This window comes from Pelodiscus sinensis, chromosome 1 (genome assembly GCF_052426305.1).
Source record: "Pelodiscus sinensis isolate ZL-2025 chromosome 1, ASM5242630v1, whole genome shotgun sequence".
NCBI classification, from domain to species: Eukaryota; Metazoa; Chordata; order Testudines; family Trionychidae; genus Pelodiscus; species Pelodiscus sinensis.
The window spans coordinates 82,236,839-82,254,319 of record NC_143052.1 but is presented as its reverse complement, the minus strand read 5'-3'; the positions used below and the strand labels follow the sequence as shown (position 1 = coordinate 82,254,319).

Here is a 17,481-nt window from a genome sequence, read left to right as displayed (position 1 = left end):
AATCAAACTCTGAGCTAGTGTTTGCAGCATGTGATTTGGCTGCTGCCCACGGCTTGAAACAGATGGTGGAAAAGCAATAAGGTTGGCATGCTCTATAATTTAGATAACTAGGCTATAACAGGCAATGCGTTGAACAGCACAAACAGCACCATCATGATGAAATGACATTTCTAGCAATGAAAAAGAGAAGTTACAATAATACTCTATTTTTTCTTACAATTTTCTCTTTGCACACCATTTTAGCTAATGCAAAAGCCATGCCTACCTTGCCATGAAAGCACTTATGGGGCAAGGGAAAGGGGACGGAGGGGTGGGGGGGAAAACTATGTCCTTGCAACAGTATTGATTGTTGATGCTACCACTGTGCATTTCATAGACAAGACAGAATTTCAGAGGCACCATTTAATGAAGTGATAGAGTGGAAGGTTTTTCCTTTACAGATAACAAAACAAACAATCTTTATTGACTGGAAACATTAGTTTCATTATTATGGCTATCTTGATCAAAGTTTTGCTTCCTGGGATTAAGTTTTGTATTTTCTGAGAAATGTATTTTCTGAGAAATGTTCTTTGCAATGTTTCGTCTTCACCCTCTATGAGCAAAAGGCACACTAACCATGAATCCAAGGTATATATTTAAGACCCCATATTCTTTGCAGCAAGGTGCTTGTATCTTGGGGCACTCGGGGTATGTCTAGACTACATGGCTCTGTCGCCAGAGCTATGTAGATTAGTTTACTAGACATACCCAAATGAAGCGGCGATTTAAATAATCACCACTTCATTTAAATTAAAATGACTGCCGCGCTGAGCCAGTCAGCTGTTTGACAGCTCAGCGCGCTAGTCTGGACGCTCCATGGTCGACATCAAAGGCATTTGTCGACCACCCTGGTAAACCACGAGGCATAACGGGGCGGTTGACAAATGCCTTTGATGTCGACCACGGAGCGTCCAGACTAGCGCGCTGAGCCGTCAAACAGCTGATTGGCTCAGCGCGGCAGTCATTTTAATTTAAATGAAGCGGCGATTATTTAAATTGCCGCTTCATTTGGGTATGTCTAGTAAACTAATCTACATGGCTCTGGCGACAGAGCCATGTAGTCTAGACACACCTTCAGAGACCCGGTCTGCACAGGGGAGTTATTTCAAAATAACAAGCAAGGTGTCCACACTACCAAGCCTGTTATTTCAAAATCATAACTCCTGCTTTCTTTGGGGAATAAACTTATTTCAAAATAACATCCGAAATAACTATTTTGAAATAATTTCTTAGTGTAGACATGCCCAGATGGTAAATGCTATACCATCTTCAAGTACATTTGAAAAGAAAAAAAAATAATTCTTTAAATAGGCACATGAATTCATAGAAGCCCCACTCTTATCTGAATTTTAAATTTAATGTATGTGTCCACACTGATTCTATTGCCAAAGTGTCACTCAGTCAACAACCCAATAAGGTGCACAGAGTAGAGCAGTGGTCTCCAAACTTTTTACACCCAAGATCCCTTTTTAAATGTGAGGGCAAGCCAAGATCTATCCCGAGACGCCACCTCTTCAAGTCCCCACCCACTCTGTTCCCCTCCTCTCCATCACTTGCTATCCCCAGCCCTTACTCACACTCACTGGGTTGAGACAGGAGATGCAGGCTCTGGGGTGGGAATGAGGGATTTGGGAATGGGAAGGGATGAGAGGTGCAAGCTCTGGGAGGGAATTTGGGTGCAAAAGAAGGTGGAGAGGGGGATGCTGGCTCAGAGACGGGGCTCCAGGCTGGAGTGTGTTGGGGTTAGAATGCTGAGCAAGCCACAGGCCTGTGGATGTGGGGGTTCAGGAGTTTGGGTTGGGCTTTATGAGGGGTTCAGGTGGGGGGCTGGGGTATATGAGGGGCTCAGGACACAGGTCTGAGATGTATGAATGGCATAGGAGTATTGTGGCAGAAGACTGGGGATGTGGGGGGTGCAGGAGTCTGGGAATGTGGGAGGCTCAGAGCAGGGGGGGTCAAGTGTATGATGGGCTCAGAGTTGGGGGTCTGTGAGGGTACAAGGATTTTATGATGCTACGGCCAGATGGGGGCTTGTTGGCCAGGCTTCATTTTTAAATAAAATATTATTTTAAACACGAAACATTTCAACATTGTCTTTATTTATTAGAGGGGCAGGAAACCTGTTTTGGGTCAGGGGCCACTGACCCACAGAAAAATCTGTCAGAGACCATACAAGTGAGATGCAAAAAAACCAACCCAGACTAAAAACCCCCAAGCCTCACTGATGTAGCCCCAACTGAGACACCCCACTCCCCTGGCACTCCAGCCCAATGGGGAGGGTAGGTAGGACTGAAGTTCAAGGCTTCAGGCCAGATTAATTCTTCTGGGGTTCCTGGGTTAGTGGTTTTTATGGGCTATTCTACGCTCTGAGGTGGGGCCAAAAATGAGGGATCCAGTGTGCATGACAGGGCTGCCAGTGAGTGGCACAGATATCGGGGTGCAGAATCTGGGTGGAAAGTTGGGTATAAGAGCAAGATGGGGTTAGGTGTCTGGCCAGGAGGGAGGGGGAAGGAGCAGGGGAGTGTCTGGCCAGGGAGTGGCAACAGGGTCCTGGTGGGAGTCTGGCCTGGGCCAGGGTGCTGGTGGGCATCTGGCCAGGGACCAGTAGCAGCTCAGCTGGTACCTAGGGGTCTCCAGGGCCAAGGAGCTCTGGGGCAGGATCTGCAGGTAGCACTGGAAGCAGCACAAGTGCGTCTTCTTTACGGAATTCAGCCACTCCAGATCCTGCGCTACCATCTTAACTATTCCCCCTTCTCTCAGGAGCATGGGGAAGAAAGGAAGACAAGAAAGGGCACACACACTGCTGTGGGCAGGGGAGGAGCAGGCACTTCCTTCCCTGTGCTGCCTTCCTCCACAATAGACAAAATGCAAGAATGTCATAGCACCTTATTACTGAAAAATTGCTTACAATTGCATGGCAAAATTGAGAGAGTAAGCAATTGTTTAGAGTATAAATATTGTACTTACATTGCAGTGGACAGTATGTAAAGTCATATAAACATGTCATTATCTGTAAAAAGCATCACTAGTGCTTTTTATGTAGTCTGTTGTAAAGCTAGGCAAATATCTAGCTGAGTTGTTGGACCCCCGGAAGGCCTCTGTGTATCCCCAGAGAGTTACATACTCCTGGTTGAGAACCTCTGGCTTCAGGGACCCATGGGAGGTAGCGGGGCATCTGTAGGGTAGCCCCTTGCCTCTGCACTGTGCTCAGCCAACTGCAAGCCATAAGCAGCATCTCTCCTACTGAAAACCTAGAACTCTACAAATAAGACAGTCCAACTGTATTCCCAAGCCTTCCAGTTTCAGTATACTCAATTATTTCTTCTCAACCCCCTCCTAACTCTTCCTTTATCACTGCTACACATTTTACCAATATGGTACAGGATGGAATTGTATCACTTTTTAAAAAGATGAGAAGTAAAGAAATCAGGGTTCAACTGGGAAGTGTTGGCTTGACTTACAGCTGAATGGGCAGGCACTAAGAGCCAGCCTAATAATATGAGCACTAGTGTCATTTTCATGTCATCTTTGTTGGAGTCATTGGCATTGCTTCAGATTTACACTAGGATAAATAAAAATGTGGCTCAAAGCTTCAGTTTCTATTTGACACTGATACCATATATATTTGTACTCGCTGGTACAAGATTAATCAAGCTTGTGATGCTTCTTCAGGAAGGTAGCTACACCAAGATCTTGTTCATAATCAATACGTTATATAATCTCCATGATAGATGTTCAATAACAGACTTCTAGCATTGCTGCACTGAAAATCCATGCCTCCCTTATGACACACCTGAGGACTAATAATGCTCAATACACAGATGTAACATCTCATTGCTTGCTGAGCCATAGCCAGTCCAATTAGCACCATGATATACTGTGTGGGAGGGAAAGTTATGTACAAACCATGACTTTAAACAGTTTTTCTCAGTGTGCCCTGCAGAGGAAGGATTAGTGTTGGTGTGTAAGCTGCATTCCCTCCTTCCCCACCATTATGACTTATCAGATCCACTGGTGTAAAAGTAGGAATTTTACTTAACTGCAAGTTCAGCATGCTTGTTCTTCAGGTCAATCTTCTCTTTTCTAAGAATCTACACAGCAAAAAAATATAATGGATGCCTATTCTTGCTGGTTCCTTAGGCACTGCTGGAATAAACATGACTAATAATTCAAAATGCAATTGGAATCACACCCTTTCACCTGGTTTTTGTTAACCTTAAGACCCCTAGCATCCGCCTCACCTGTGTGTGAATTTAAAGTCATCCCACATGACCTAAAAAGAGCTGCAGACCTTTATATGAACCTGGGCACTGATTTGAGTTTAATAACAAAGCCCAACAGCAGTTGAGCTTAAGTAGTTTAAGACTCTAGTTAGGACTTCAGATAGGGAGCAAGCAGCAACAAAGAGCCAACAATTCTTCTTTGTAGGCATGTGTTACTGGGTTAAAAAAAAAAGAGTGCACCTGGTGCCACCAAAATTGAGATAATTACAGGCAGAATTGTTTCTAAGGAGAAAGCAAATCCCATCCTCAGGGTAATTCCATTAGCCGCAGGACAGTTATAAAAGGGATTATTTAAAATCAGAATGCTTTTATGTTTTCCATAGTAAGACAGCTGCTCTTAAACAGTAGATCACATGAAATGTGCTCCTCCTGAAAGCCTTTAGAGACCTGCTTCTTTCATACAGTAATTTTGATTTTCACCAGCTGGCAATTCCTTTGGAAAAACAAAGTGATATGCTGCAATGGAATTGGGAAAGTAATTCAAACTAATCATTTTGGGATACATTTTGCTTCTCTTTTTATGAATTATTCTGTGGATTTTGCAATATTCTGTAATTTGCTGGGCTCTTCTAAATATTTGGAAAATAGTTCTTGTTCTGTAGCTTGTTCGTGAATAGTTTATTATAAGTAATTGGATTTCAAAATGAAAACTATTCTGGTTAGAAACAAAGCGGATCAAAGCTGTTCGCTGTCTTGGACTCTGGTTTCCAGAGCAAGCTTTCATGTGCACAAAATCAAGATTAACTTTCATTGAATATTTCAAATTTCACTGGGCCAGAAAAAATTCCCTCCGGTAAACTCACGTCAAAAATATTTTTTGAAAATGGAACACAAATGCAGTGCAAACTTAATCTAAGTAAATTCATTAAAACAATTCATAAAGAAAGAGCGGGGTATTTTTTTAGCAGGGTATTTATTTGCTCACTGGTAGTAGCAGCTTTAAAAAAAAATCTCATCTCAGAACAGAAATATATCCAAAAACTTGTACTTAAAGGCATACTAATAGGCTGCATCTACACTGGCATGATTTTGCGCAAATACTTTTAACAGAAAAGTTTTTCTGTTAAAAGTATTTGTGCAAGAGAATGTCTACAGTGGAATGTGCTTTTGCGCAAAAGCATCCGTGCCAGTGTAGATGCTCTCTTGTGCAAGAAAGCTGCAATGGCTATTTTTGCCATCGGGCTTTCTTGCGCAAGAAATTAACATTGCCTGTCTACACTGGCCTCTTGCGCAAGAATACTTGTGCAAGAGGGCTTATCCCTGAGCGGGAGCTTCAGAGTATTTGCGCAAGAAGCACTGATTTCGTACATTAGAACGTTGGTGTTCTTGCGCAAATATTCGCGGCCAGTGTAGACAGGTGGCAAGAATTTGTGCAAAAGCAGCTGCTTTTGCACAAAATCTTGCCAATGTAAACACAATCAGGCCCACTGACAGGACAGTGGCAGCAGACAGAGTTCAAATTCCCTTTGAATTGCTGCTCAACACTGCTCTGAGGACTTGGAAGGGTGTGTGTGCCATGGTCTGGATAATGCTAAGGGCTGGTTGTCCTCACCCCAAAACCCCACCCCTCCTCACATGCACCTTAGCCTGAGGGCCACTATGGCTATTAGCCCCACTGGAAACAACTTTATAAAAAGCTCAGTTCCACACTGGGAAAGGTTTTCAGGCTACAGCCTCTTTTTTATCCACCATGGGCTGTCTCTGCCCTCTCTTGCTGTGATAAAGCACAAGGGGAAAGAACACAGGCAGCAAGAGAGGAACCAAGAACTGAAGCGAACCTTGATATTAAAGCATCCCAGAGATAACTGAGGTCCAGGAAAGAGCAAGCCAAGGTGTGAAATACCAACTTTGCCCAGTACATGCCCAATCTATGAAGCTGAAATTAGAGAGCCACATATTGGATTTATGAGGAGCCGTAACCCGACACCAACTCTTGGAAGTCAAGTAGGTGGGAGGGCAGTCAATTTATCATTAGGACATTTATTGGTATCCTGATAGCTGCAACAAAACCAAATGTTTGGCTTGCAGCTCTCCTAAATTTTACACAATATTTTATTTTAAATCTCAGCTCTACCAGTCCTGAGGAAGCTTTCTATTGGACACATTAAGGGCAATCTTTCTGACATTTCAGGGGTACCATAAATCTTGTTCCTATTGCAAGTTTTATCATGCATTAATCTGAGGATAGAGAATGAGCAGAAAGCTTTATAGGGAATAATCGTAATTGTTCAATTGTAGGCTATTACTTTTGACAAATACTATTTTGAATCCAAGTTTGAGTAATTCCAAGAATTCCAACCCACAGCATATAAATACTCTGAAAATACTCATTTTGAACACACCAGACGTGACTGCCGAGGGCATGTATACCATCTGCACTCTAAAAAGCTGGAGCGCAGCCCACATTTGCAAGTGATAATTGCAGTTTGTATGGAGTTGATAAAAATAAGTATGTTCTAATAGGACCAAAAAAATTGCTATTACCATGGAAACCATATTGTCAAAGTCAAAAACCATGACACCTTTGTGGCAAATTTTTGATGGGCATGGAAAAAACTCAAAAGTACACCGTGGGTTTTTTTAAAATGTGTGCTGCCACCACTGCCAGCACCTGACTCACCAGGAAGGTATGCCTGTTTCCTGGCACAGAGAATTTTTAGATTGCAAAATTTTGGTGACAAAATTAATGTTGGCACACAGAAGTCTCCAAAAAAATAAAGCCACTAAAGTGTGTTTACACTAGCTCCCGATCATGGCCACATTTTTAGCTCCTCCGCAGACAGTCTGAGCAATGCATGGTGGGTATGCATCCCACAGTGCCTAACAATTCCTTCTTTCAGTAGGTACCGTGAGAACATGGAACAGAGCGCAGTGCAACTTGGGAAAACATAAAACATCCTGTCAAGAACCATTTTGTTTCCAAGCCCTTCAGGGCGTTTCACTCCTAGCCATTTGTAAAACTGCCACTCTTTGCTGTGCATGCTAGCATTGGCTGTGGGAAATCATGGATCCCACATTTCTATGCCAAAGTGATGTGTAACTTGTTTGTACCTGTATCCTGGAGGGGATGTCTTTGTCCAGCCTAGGGGGCAGTGGGACCGCCCACTGAATGAGTTGGTCCATTGTCAGGTAGTACATATGCGTAGTAGTTTGGTAGAATCTACTGACATTTATTACTGTACTTCATTTAACAATAAATCTGACCAGGCACCTTCAGTCCTTACCTGATTTTTGTGGTCTTTGGGGGCTCTTTTGGAGTCTGCTTTGGTGGCTATTTGCGCAAGCCAACACGGGACACAGAGGAGCATATGCATGTAGCCAAACAGTTATCACTGACGGAGCAGGAGACCTGTCAGGAATTCACCCCAGTGAATCCTGTTTACTACAAGAGGCATCTTTCATTTCTCTTTCCCATCTCTCCTCCTTTCTCTGTGCTTGAATTGAGGAATGATTCAAAACGTCCATACAATTGCCCCCCTATTTTGCCTCAGTTTTCTCCTCAGTTGATCCAGTCTATCAGCGGGAAAAGTTTTCTGAGTTGTCAAGGGCTCCTCTGCAACCTTGTTTACATTTCAAAATAAGGTTGAATTGATTCAAGTTGATATATATTTTTAGCACCCAGTTTTGTAAAGTTGAAGGTGAATGTCACCACTGTGTGCAAGACTTTGACACAGTGCATCCCCAGTAGGTTGGCTACCGTCAACTTTGACAATGGTGCATTGTGGGTAGCTAACCCACAGTTCCTGCTGCCCCTTTGTGTTTTGGGTTATGCTCACACTGCCCAATGGCATCAAAACGGTTCAGTAGGTGGTTCTGGGTACATGTTTTCAACATCCCATAATATGCTCATCTCCTCTCTCCCCCCTGCTTGAAAGCAACGGCAGTCTTTTTGTGCCCTTTTTTCCCTGGGTATCTGTGCAGATACCATAGCAGGATAAGCATGGAATACATTCAGCAGCAAAGTGCTATGGCATTCATAGCAAACATCTTGCACTTTGTGCTGCAGTACGTCCAGAGTCTATCCAGGACCCACCAGAACGAGGAAGAATCTGAGGAGGCCATGAAAAGACTGTTGCGTGAAACACATAAGTGATGGTGGCATTCGATCCTATTGACACAGTAGGATGCTGATTCTGGTGCCATGAGACAAGCACAGACTGGTGGAACCTCACAGTTATAAAGCTACGGAACAATCAGCCGTGGCTGCAAAACTTTCACATGCATAAGGACGCTGTCACAGAAGTTTGCAAATTGCTTCTCCTGCCCTAAAGCACTGCTACACCAGGATGAGACTTGCTTTGACAGGGGAGAAGCAAGTGGCAATAGCTCTGTGGATGCTTGCAATGCCAGACATCTCCTGGTCAGTTGGGAATCAATGTAGAATGGGGAAACCTGCAGTGGGGGCTACTGGGATCAAAGTAGCCCAGGCAAATCAATATCCTTCTGCTACAAAGGATAGTGACTTTAGGGAATGTGCAGGATAGAGTGGATGATTTGCCACATTAGGATTCCCTAACTGTGGTAGGGTGATAGCTGGTATGCACATCCCTGTCTTTGAACATGACCACCTTGTGAAAGAGTACATAAACCCCCAGGGGTATGTCTCAATTGTGTTGCATGTGCTAGTGGATCCCAAGGGCCACTTCACTGACATCAGCACAGGCTAGTCGGGAACGGTGTATGATGTGCACATCTCTAAGAGCTCCAGTCTTTTAAGAAAGCTTCAAGATGGAACTTTCTTCCCAGACCAGAAAATTACCATTGGAGGCATTGAAATGTCAATACCTATCCTTGGAGACCCAACTCACCCTTTCCTCCCATGACTCATGAAGCTGTACACAGGTAGCCTGGACTGCAGTAAGGAGAAGTTCAACTACAGGCTGAGCCAGTGCAGAATGGGGGTACAGTGTGCTTTTGGGCATTTAAAGGGAAGATTTCACAGTTTGACTAGATTAGACTTCAGCAAAAGTAACTTTCCCATTGTTGTGACAGCCTGCTGTGAGCTCCATAATTTCTTTGAGAGTAAGGGGGGAAATTTGATGCCAGGGTGGGTGGCCAAGGCACAGTGTCTAGCCACTGATTATGAGCAGCCAGATGTCAGGGCAATAAAGAGAGTACATCAAGGGGCACTGTAAATCACTGAGGCTTTGAAAAACAGCTTTGTGAATGACTAGATAGCAATATGACAGTCATGTGTGTTGCTCTTAATGAGGTGCCCCTTGCCTGTGAACACCCCTCCCCTACTAGCAGGCAACACAAGCAGTAAAGAGACTGTTGTTGAGAAATTATGCATTTTTATTTAGGGAACACAGGGAAGCAGGGACAGAAAAGGAGTTGTGGGACACATCCCAGGACTCTGAGTGTGAATCAGCCCTTGATCTCCCCTGTCTCACATCCTAGGGCCCCTGAGAGGAGGCGGCTCTGGATGTTGAAGAGGAAGAAATGATGGTCATCATGCACTGGAGGGAGTGTCTGTGCATCTGGCTCTCTGGTGAGTCTACTGTGTGCATCATCAGCTCCCCCATGACTGTCATAACATTCTGCTGTGTCTTCACCTCATGTTCCTTGCTCACTTTTCTGTCCTCGTGCTCTGCTTGCATCTCCTGTGGCAGCATTTTTCCTCTACCTCACTTAATGGTGCCCTGTCCAAGTGGGTGCATTTGCTCATTGAACAGGTTATCCCTAGTACATTTTTGCTTTCGGATTGGCTCGCTATTGCACCCACTGTAACAAAAAGCGAAGGGCAGACTTTACAGCAGATACACTATGGAGTGCAGAACCTAGTCTCTTCGCATAATGGGACATCTGTCCAAGACAACAGGCATGGGTTAGTTACAAGACCAAAGTTATACTTTTAAGCACTCATTATGCAGCAGGTTCACCACTGAGATCTGAGAGCAGCTGGACAGGTCAGGGCTTAGTCTTTTGCTTTTGCTGTGAAGGCATGTGTGACACAGCGCTTGTGAACAGCAGCTCGGCAAGGATCTGTGTTTGCAAAGGGGGGACCACAGTGGTCTGGCGGCAGGGCAGGGACTCATGCAGACACCAAGGAGCCTGCGGGTGGGAGGAGGCGGTGGTCCGGGCATGATAGAAAGACAGGGACTCACGTTGACATCAAGGATCCAGGGAAAAGGAGAGCTGGGTGTGACAGTAGGACAGGGGTTCATGTAGAACTTGCAGGCTCAGGGCTCACACAGAAACTGAAGAGCCTGCAGGGGAAGAGGGTCTGGGCATACAGGAAAAGGAATTTAAAGTTCCCAGAGCTTACAAGGGGATGGGTTGCTGTATTCCTAGTTGCAGTGCAGTGGAGTTCAAAGTGCTGCCCAGAGTGGCTTCTTAGGCATTGTGGGAAACATCCTGGAGTTCAATATAGGAAAAAAAAAAAAGCAAGCTTCCAGTGGTACACACTGCATGATTGCCAACAGTAAAGGGAGGAGGAGAGGAAAAAATCCCCCGGAGGTGGAAGTTGTGTGTCACCAAAACTGGATTTTTTTTTAAACTTGTGTTGTGTAGCAGTGTAAATGCTACCACAGTTTTTTGCCCAAAAGGAGGTTTTGGCAACAAAATGTTCCAGTGTAGACATGCCCTTAGAGTTCTGAATTTATCAAGAAACACTGCACAAGAACCATTACTATACACTGTGAACAAACTAGCCATTTTGATAATCTCTATACTCAGTCATCTCTTTTCTCTCCCAATACTGTTTGCCACAATGAACAGCAGACTGCGAGTTCCTCAGAAAAACAAAGTGGGTTAAGTGATACTAGATGGGTGAAGTTAATCCAATAAAAAGTCTCATCTCCTAGGGCAGGGGTGGGTGAAAGGGCCTCCGTGGGCCAGATCTGGCCTGCCAAGCAGGTAGCCAATTAGGGCCTGGGGGCAGGGGAGCACCTGAAGCCTTCTCCGCTCTGCCCCCTCCTGCGAGCAGTGCACGGCGGGGGCAGAGCAGAGAAGGCTTTGTACGCTTCCCTGCCCCCAGGCCTTAACTGGCCTGGGGATGGGGAGTGCATGAAGCCTCCTCCCACCCTGCCAGGAGCACGTGGTGCTATTCGCAGGGCTGGGGGGAGGGGGAGAGCGGAGGAGGTTTTGTGCGCTCCCCTGCCCACAGGCCAATCAGGGCCTAGGGGTAGGAGAGCTGCATGAAACTTTTTTCGCCTTGCCCCGGCCTTGCGAGGAGCCGGTGGCACTTCAAAACGCAGGGCGGGAGGAGGCTTCGTGCGCCTGGGGGTGGGGAAGCATGCCTAGTGGGAAGGGGAGGCAAAGGGACTCCCCCACCAGATTGGTCTGGGGGTGGGGTATCCCCACCCCGTCCCATTTAGGCTCCGTCCCTTCCTGTGTAGGCCACGCCCCTTCCGGAGTGGCCTGGGCTACTTCAAAAAGTTTTGAAGTGGCCCCCAGGCAAAAATTATTGCCCACCCCTGTCCTAGGGCCAGCATAGCTACCGACAACACCACCATTGCACGCTAGGTTCTAGCAAACAATGCAAATTCTGCTGGTATAGCATTATGACTTGGGCAAACATTCAGTAGGTATAAAAAATTGATTACATGGAAAACATTCAGATACTTCAAGTCTTTTTGGCTGAGACTGAAAGCTGGATGGGCTCTCTCTAAGCATTGGAATAAAAGTTTGACACACGGGTGTTCCGAGAAGAAACTGGGACTGAATTTTCAAAAGGAACTAGTGATTTTAGATACCTCTGTTTTCGGGTCCTCAGCTTTAGGCAGTATAAAGTGACCCAGTGTTCAGGAAGTGCTAGGAAACTGCCCTCTGAAAAATCTCCCAAATTGAGGCACATAAAATCGTGAACTTTTTAAAAAAATTATTCCCCAGATTTTGTTGCCTGGCTCCAACCACATGACCTGGGTCTGCATGGGAGGCAATGATTACAGGCCCCCATTCAGTCCAATGCTTAAGAATGTGCATAACTTTAAGCAAATCCCATAATTCAGGCTATATCTAGACCAGTGTTTCTCAACCTTTTTTTATTATAAAAGTACCCCTTTTTTAAAAAAAATATATAAGGACCCCCAGTAACTACAGTTTTCAGACACACATTTTTTTTCTACCATTGCAACACATTTGTTTAAACAACTTAATCATAGCTGGGCAGGCGATTAAATGTTTGGGTGTAAAAAGTACAAAAATAATAAAGCGCTGTAAAACTTAAAACAAAAATTCAGTTTTCTCCAAATTTCAGTTTTCTCCAAATTTCAGTTGTGTTGACGACTTCTCTTGAGTACTCCTAAGGGTACTCGTACCACTAGTTGAAAAACACTGGTCTAGATTGCAGGCTTCTTTTGGAAGAAGCTTTTTGGAAGAGATTGTCCGGAAAAACTTTTTTCGAAAGAGAGTGTCCACATTGATTGGATGCTATCTCGCATATAAGGCCACCCGGAATCAGTTCAGGCAGGGCATTAGGTGAGCAGCTGCTTCTGAGTGCTGTTGCCTAAGGCTAGCTAAGACGCATGCTTAAAGGGACCCACCCCTCCCCTTGAACAGCCGTTTCTCCACTTCTGCTGCGTGCTCGTCTACCTCTCTGAGGGACAGCAAACCTTTATCAGTACTCGCTCTGGTTACCCAGATTTTGGATGCCACAACATTCTTCTAGCAATGAAGCTGGAGCTGCCCCAGGCACGTGATGGCACCACATGGCCATGATGCAGTTTGTGCTGCCTTCTTGGCCCTGCACAAGCTTGACACCGAGCTCATCATTGAGACCCTCTCCCTGTGTGCGGGAGCAAGACCCTGGCAACCACACCCCACAGTGTGGAGACGGTTCTGGAGGCTGGATACCCGTTCCAAATGGTGGGACCAGCTGGTTATGGAGCGGTGAGGTGACCAGCAGTGGCTCCAAACCTTCTGCATGCAGAAGGCCACCGTCATGGAGCTGTGTGCCTGGCTCGCCCCTGCCCTCCGACGACGGGACACCCACCTGCAGCCCGCCATCTCCCTGGAGAAGTGGGTCGCCATCGCCGCCTGGAAGCTCGCCACTCCAGACAGTTACCGGTCAGTGGGCAACCATTTCAGTGTGGGGAAGTCCACCGTTGGGGTTCTCCTCAGGGAGGTAGGGCACTCTTGGGCTGCAGTCACTGCAGGGTGAAGAGAGGGTGAGAGTCCTGGAAAGAGGGCCCTAGGGAAAAGAGGGTGGGCTAATCCTAACACTGAACCTCGTCCCCGGGGGTTCGTGCCATCCCACCCTCACACAGCCCTGCTGCTGGCAGGTGTGACCCCTGGGATGTTGGGTGGGGGAGGGGGGAGTAGCGGGGCACCTCCCAAGGGCTCAGGCACTCCCTCTCATTCTCTGTTTTGTGTGTTTATCTCCTTCTGCAGGTTGGGAGGGCCATCAACTCTATCCTGCTGCACAGGGTCTTCCGCCTGGAAGACCTGGACCTGATTGTGGCTGGATTTGCCACCCTGGGGTTCCCTAACTGCAGGGGAGCGATTGATGGAACCCACATCCCAATCCATGCACCACATCATCAAACCGCTCAGTACATTAACAGGAAGGGCTATTTCTCCATGGTGCTGAAGGCCCTGGTCGACCACCATGGACAGTTTACAGATATTATCATCGGGTGGTCGGGCAGGGGACAGGACACCCATGTATTTAGAATCTCCAGCCTCTACATGAAGCTGGCACATTCTTCTCCTGGTGTGACTTTGGAGTTGGGGATGTGCAGATGCCACTGTGCATCGTTGGGGTCTTGGCCTACCCCTTGATGCCATGGCTGATGAAGCCATACACCAGCCACCTGACCAATTTAATGCCCACCTCAGCCGGGCCCGCATGCTGGTCGAATGCGCCTTAGGACGCCTGAAGGCGTGGTTCAGTGCCTCCTGACCCGCCTCGACGTCAGAGAGCGCAACATCTCTGAGGTGGTGTCAGCGTGTTGTGTCCTCCTCAACACTGTGGAGAGGAAGGGGGAGGTCTTCCTACCAGGAAGGAGCGCAGAGGCCAGCTGCGAAGGGAAGACTTTCAAACAGCCGCAGACAGCTGCCACCCGCCAGGCCCATCAGTTGGGGATGCGCATCCGGGAGGTAGAGTTTCTATCAAGGACCCTAGTAACCTCTGCCTTGCTCCACTATCCCTTTTCCACCTCAACCCCTCACTTCCCCCATCCCGAACACTCAATAAACACATCTGTTTTGATTTGAACAAAACAAACTTTGCATTTCTTTTAAAATAAAATAAGCTGGAGAAGAGGGGGCTGAGAACCTGGATGGGGGAGGGAGGCTCAGGGCTGAGAGTGGCCCAGGGGCAGCTGGAAGTGCCACCTCGAGTCTGGGGACCTCAGCGAACTTGGGATTAGGTGGGGCCTGGGACAACAGAGGGTTGGGCAGGAGGGGGTCAGGGATGGCGGGGGAGGGGACAGAGGCATCACTTGGAGTTAGGGGGATGGGCATAGCAGGGTGGCAAGAGGATGGGAGGCAGGATCAGGGACAGCAGCTGGGTGAGCCATCCTTTCCCACATGATGGCACATGTGTTGTCCCCTGCTGCACAAGCTGGTCCCACATGCGGCTCCACCACTCAGCATCCTCCCAGACCTTCTGGGCCAGGATTTGCTGCATGTCACACAGAACACCCACCTGCTGCCTCAGGTGGTTCTTATACACCCTCGTGCGTTTTCAGCTCCCCCAGGGTCAGGCGGCTGCCTTGGCTGGCGTGGATCGTCCCTCAGCGAAGGTTGGTCCGGCTGTGGAGAATAAAGAGGAAGAGACAGTCAGTCATCCCTGCAGACACTGTCCCTAAGGCCGTGCCCTCCTCCGTGAACAGTGATCAACAGTCCTCGGGCCACAGGACAGAGATGTTCTGGGAGCAAGGCCATGTGTGGCCTGCACAGCAGGCCCTGTTTCACAGGGGCCCCGAGATACCCAGAGGACCATGCTGCCCGCTTCCCCCTGCCCCATCCCCTGGACAAGCAGGCAAGGGAAATGTCTGGCCACAGTGGGATCCCATGGGTGCGAGAGGGGTCTGGAGCACACTGGCCTTCCATGGGGTCCGCGCACACACCTGTGCTTGGCAGTGCTGTCCGCGGGAGCAGGCAGTGCCTTGCATATACAGGCATGACCGTATGCTGTGTGCGGCACTCCTCTGTCTGTGTGGGGTTGTGCCTGGGCTTTTGTGCCCAGCCTGCTTCCAATAGTGGCTGGGGATGGGAGTGCATCCCCCCCAGGAGTCAGATGTGCGTGTGGCCTCCCCGAGCCTGTGAACAGGAGTCCAGGGGTGCTCCAGGGCTGCCTCCTGTGGCTGCGTGGCGCAGACTGGCACCGCACGTGCTTCCACGATGTCCAGACCGAGAAGGCCAAGTGAAGATCACATCCCCATCCCCTCTGCACCCGCCTCCCCTACCCTGTGTGTGTGTGTGTGTGTGTGTGTGTGTAAAACTGAGAGCACTCGCCTGATGATCCCTCCCCACCATCAGAGGATGCCTGCGACACGTCCAGGCCCTGGGATACCGGCATGAGGGTGAGGGTAACTGTACTGCAGAGCCGGCCCAAGCTATGGGCTGACCGGGCTACCGCCCGGGATGCCCCATTGTAGGAGGGCCGCACAGGGCTGCGCATTCATCACATTCCCGGGGGTGGCGCAGCACTCCCAGGGCCTGGGGCTCACGAATGGCTCAGGCCAGCCCTGCCGTACTGGCCATGTCTTCCTTCTCCTGCACCTCATGTTCCTTGTCCTCCTCCTCCTTCTCAGCGGGTGCTCCCTCTGGAGCTCCTGGAAATAGGGGCAGGAATGGGGTTATACCCCAGAGCGAGAGCTGCGCTCCCTGGCCCTGGCATAGCTCCTTCACCTTACTCCAGACCTGTTCTAAGGTCCAGGGGAGGGTGTCCCCTCTCCACCAGGGCCTCTGCCATCCTGCTATAGATATTGACATTTCTGCGCCGGGAGCAGAGATCCTGCAGGGTCTCCTCCTCCCCCACAGCTCGAGGAAGGACAGTATTTCCTCTCCGGGCCAGGAGAGAGAATGCCCTTTGCTGCCTGTGGTTGGGTCCTGGGAGCCCTGGTGTTGCTCCTTGTGAGGGCCAGGAGGATCTTGGGGGGCTCGTGACTGAGCCCTGGGTCCAATTAAGTGTGGCAGAGAGAGCTGCGCAGACAGGTGCTGCTCCCAGAGCTGGCTTTCTGCCACAAGACTTGTCCCGGAGCCTGCAGCTTTAAGAGCTGCTGAGACAGGAACTATAGAGTTCTGATTACTTTGGATGGAATGGCCACCAGGGCACCTGTGCTATTTCCTACCCAGAGGCCTCTTCTTTCAGGAAAAAAAGGCCTCTTCCATGTCCACACATGCCTTTTTCTGAAAGAGCTCTTTCGGAAAAGGTGTTCTTCGTAGACAGAGGTTTACCTCAGTCAGAAAAACCCCTCTGTTCTTTTGACTTTCTGTCAAAAGAACACAATAGCCGTGTGGACGTAAGTGTAGTTTTGGCATTTCTGTGCCGGGTAGACATACCCTCAGTGAAGTTCCATCGGCCCAGGGTCACTTATCTGACTGGGGCATAAGACAGCAAGTTGTGGAATTAATTATTTAATTTTGCTTTTGCATACCAGTGCATCTCAAGAGTACTTCTGTCAAAGTCAATCAATTTATGGCGGAGTAAGGGAGAGCTGCATCAGGCAATGTGTTTCATTTAAAGTTCCAGATTGACAGACTGTACGCTATGCACGACTCAGAGAAGAAAGTGTGTATGGAGTACAAGGGGAAACTTCCAAGACTATTGTTTTAAAAAAATTAGAAATGCCGTTAAGAAGGAAAAGACAGGAAAGGTCAAGGGAGGGAAAAGTGACATGGGCTGAGCAATCAAATATTTACAAAACAATTCTAAAAGCAATTGTACATTTTATAGCCAAAACATTTTAAACACTTGCATATTTCTCCACTGATTTTTGGGACTACTTGAAATACATTTAATTTAGGCCCTGAGCCAGCAAAGTACTTAAGTATTTTTGTACTAAAGTATTCCCTTTAATGTTAATGGGACTGCTTATGTGCTTAAAAGTTAAGCATATGCTCAAGTGTTTGGTTGGACCAGGGCCCTGGTGAATTTGAAATTTTGCTTGTTAAAGGACTTTAAAACCCTTCCCTCTTTCCTATTGAGAAGGCAGCAGACTCAAATTGGAAAGTAAACACTGTATTAGAAACATCAGGCACAGAAGCT

The 17,481-nt window shown here is 47.7% G+C and overlaps 1 long non-coding RNA gene across 1 annotated transcript; it reads left to right on the top strand.

Annotated features, from left to right (window-relative positions):
* Positions 1-6,084: 6,084 nt before the first annotated feature.
* On the top strand, positions 6,085-13,795 carry LOC142830159 (uncharacterized). Its single transcript, XR_012905149.2, has 3 exons — positions 6,085-9,813; positions 12,907-13,331; positions 13,656-13,795. It is a non-coding gene; the product is annotated as an uncharacterized LOC142830159 (long non-coding RNA).
* Positions 13,796-17,481: the final 3,686 nt, after the last annotated feature.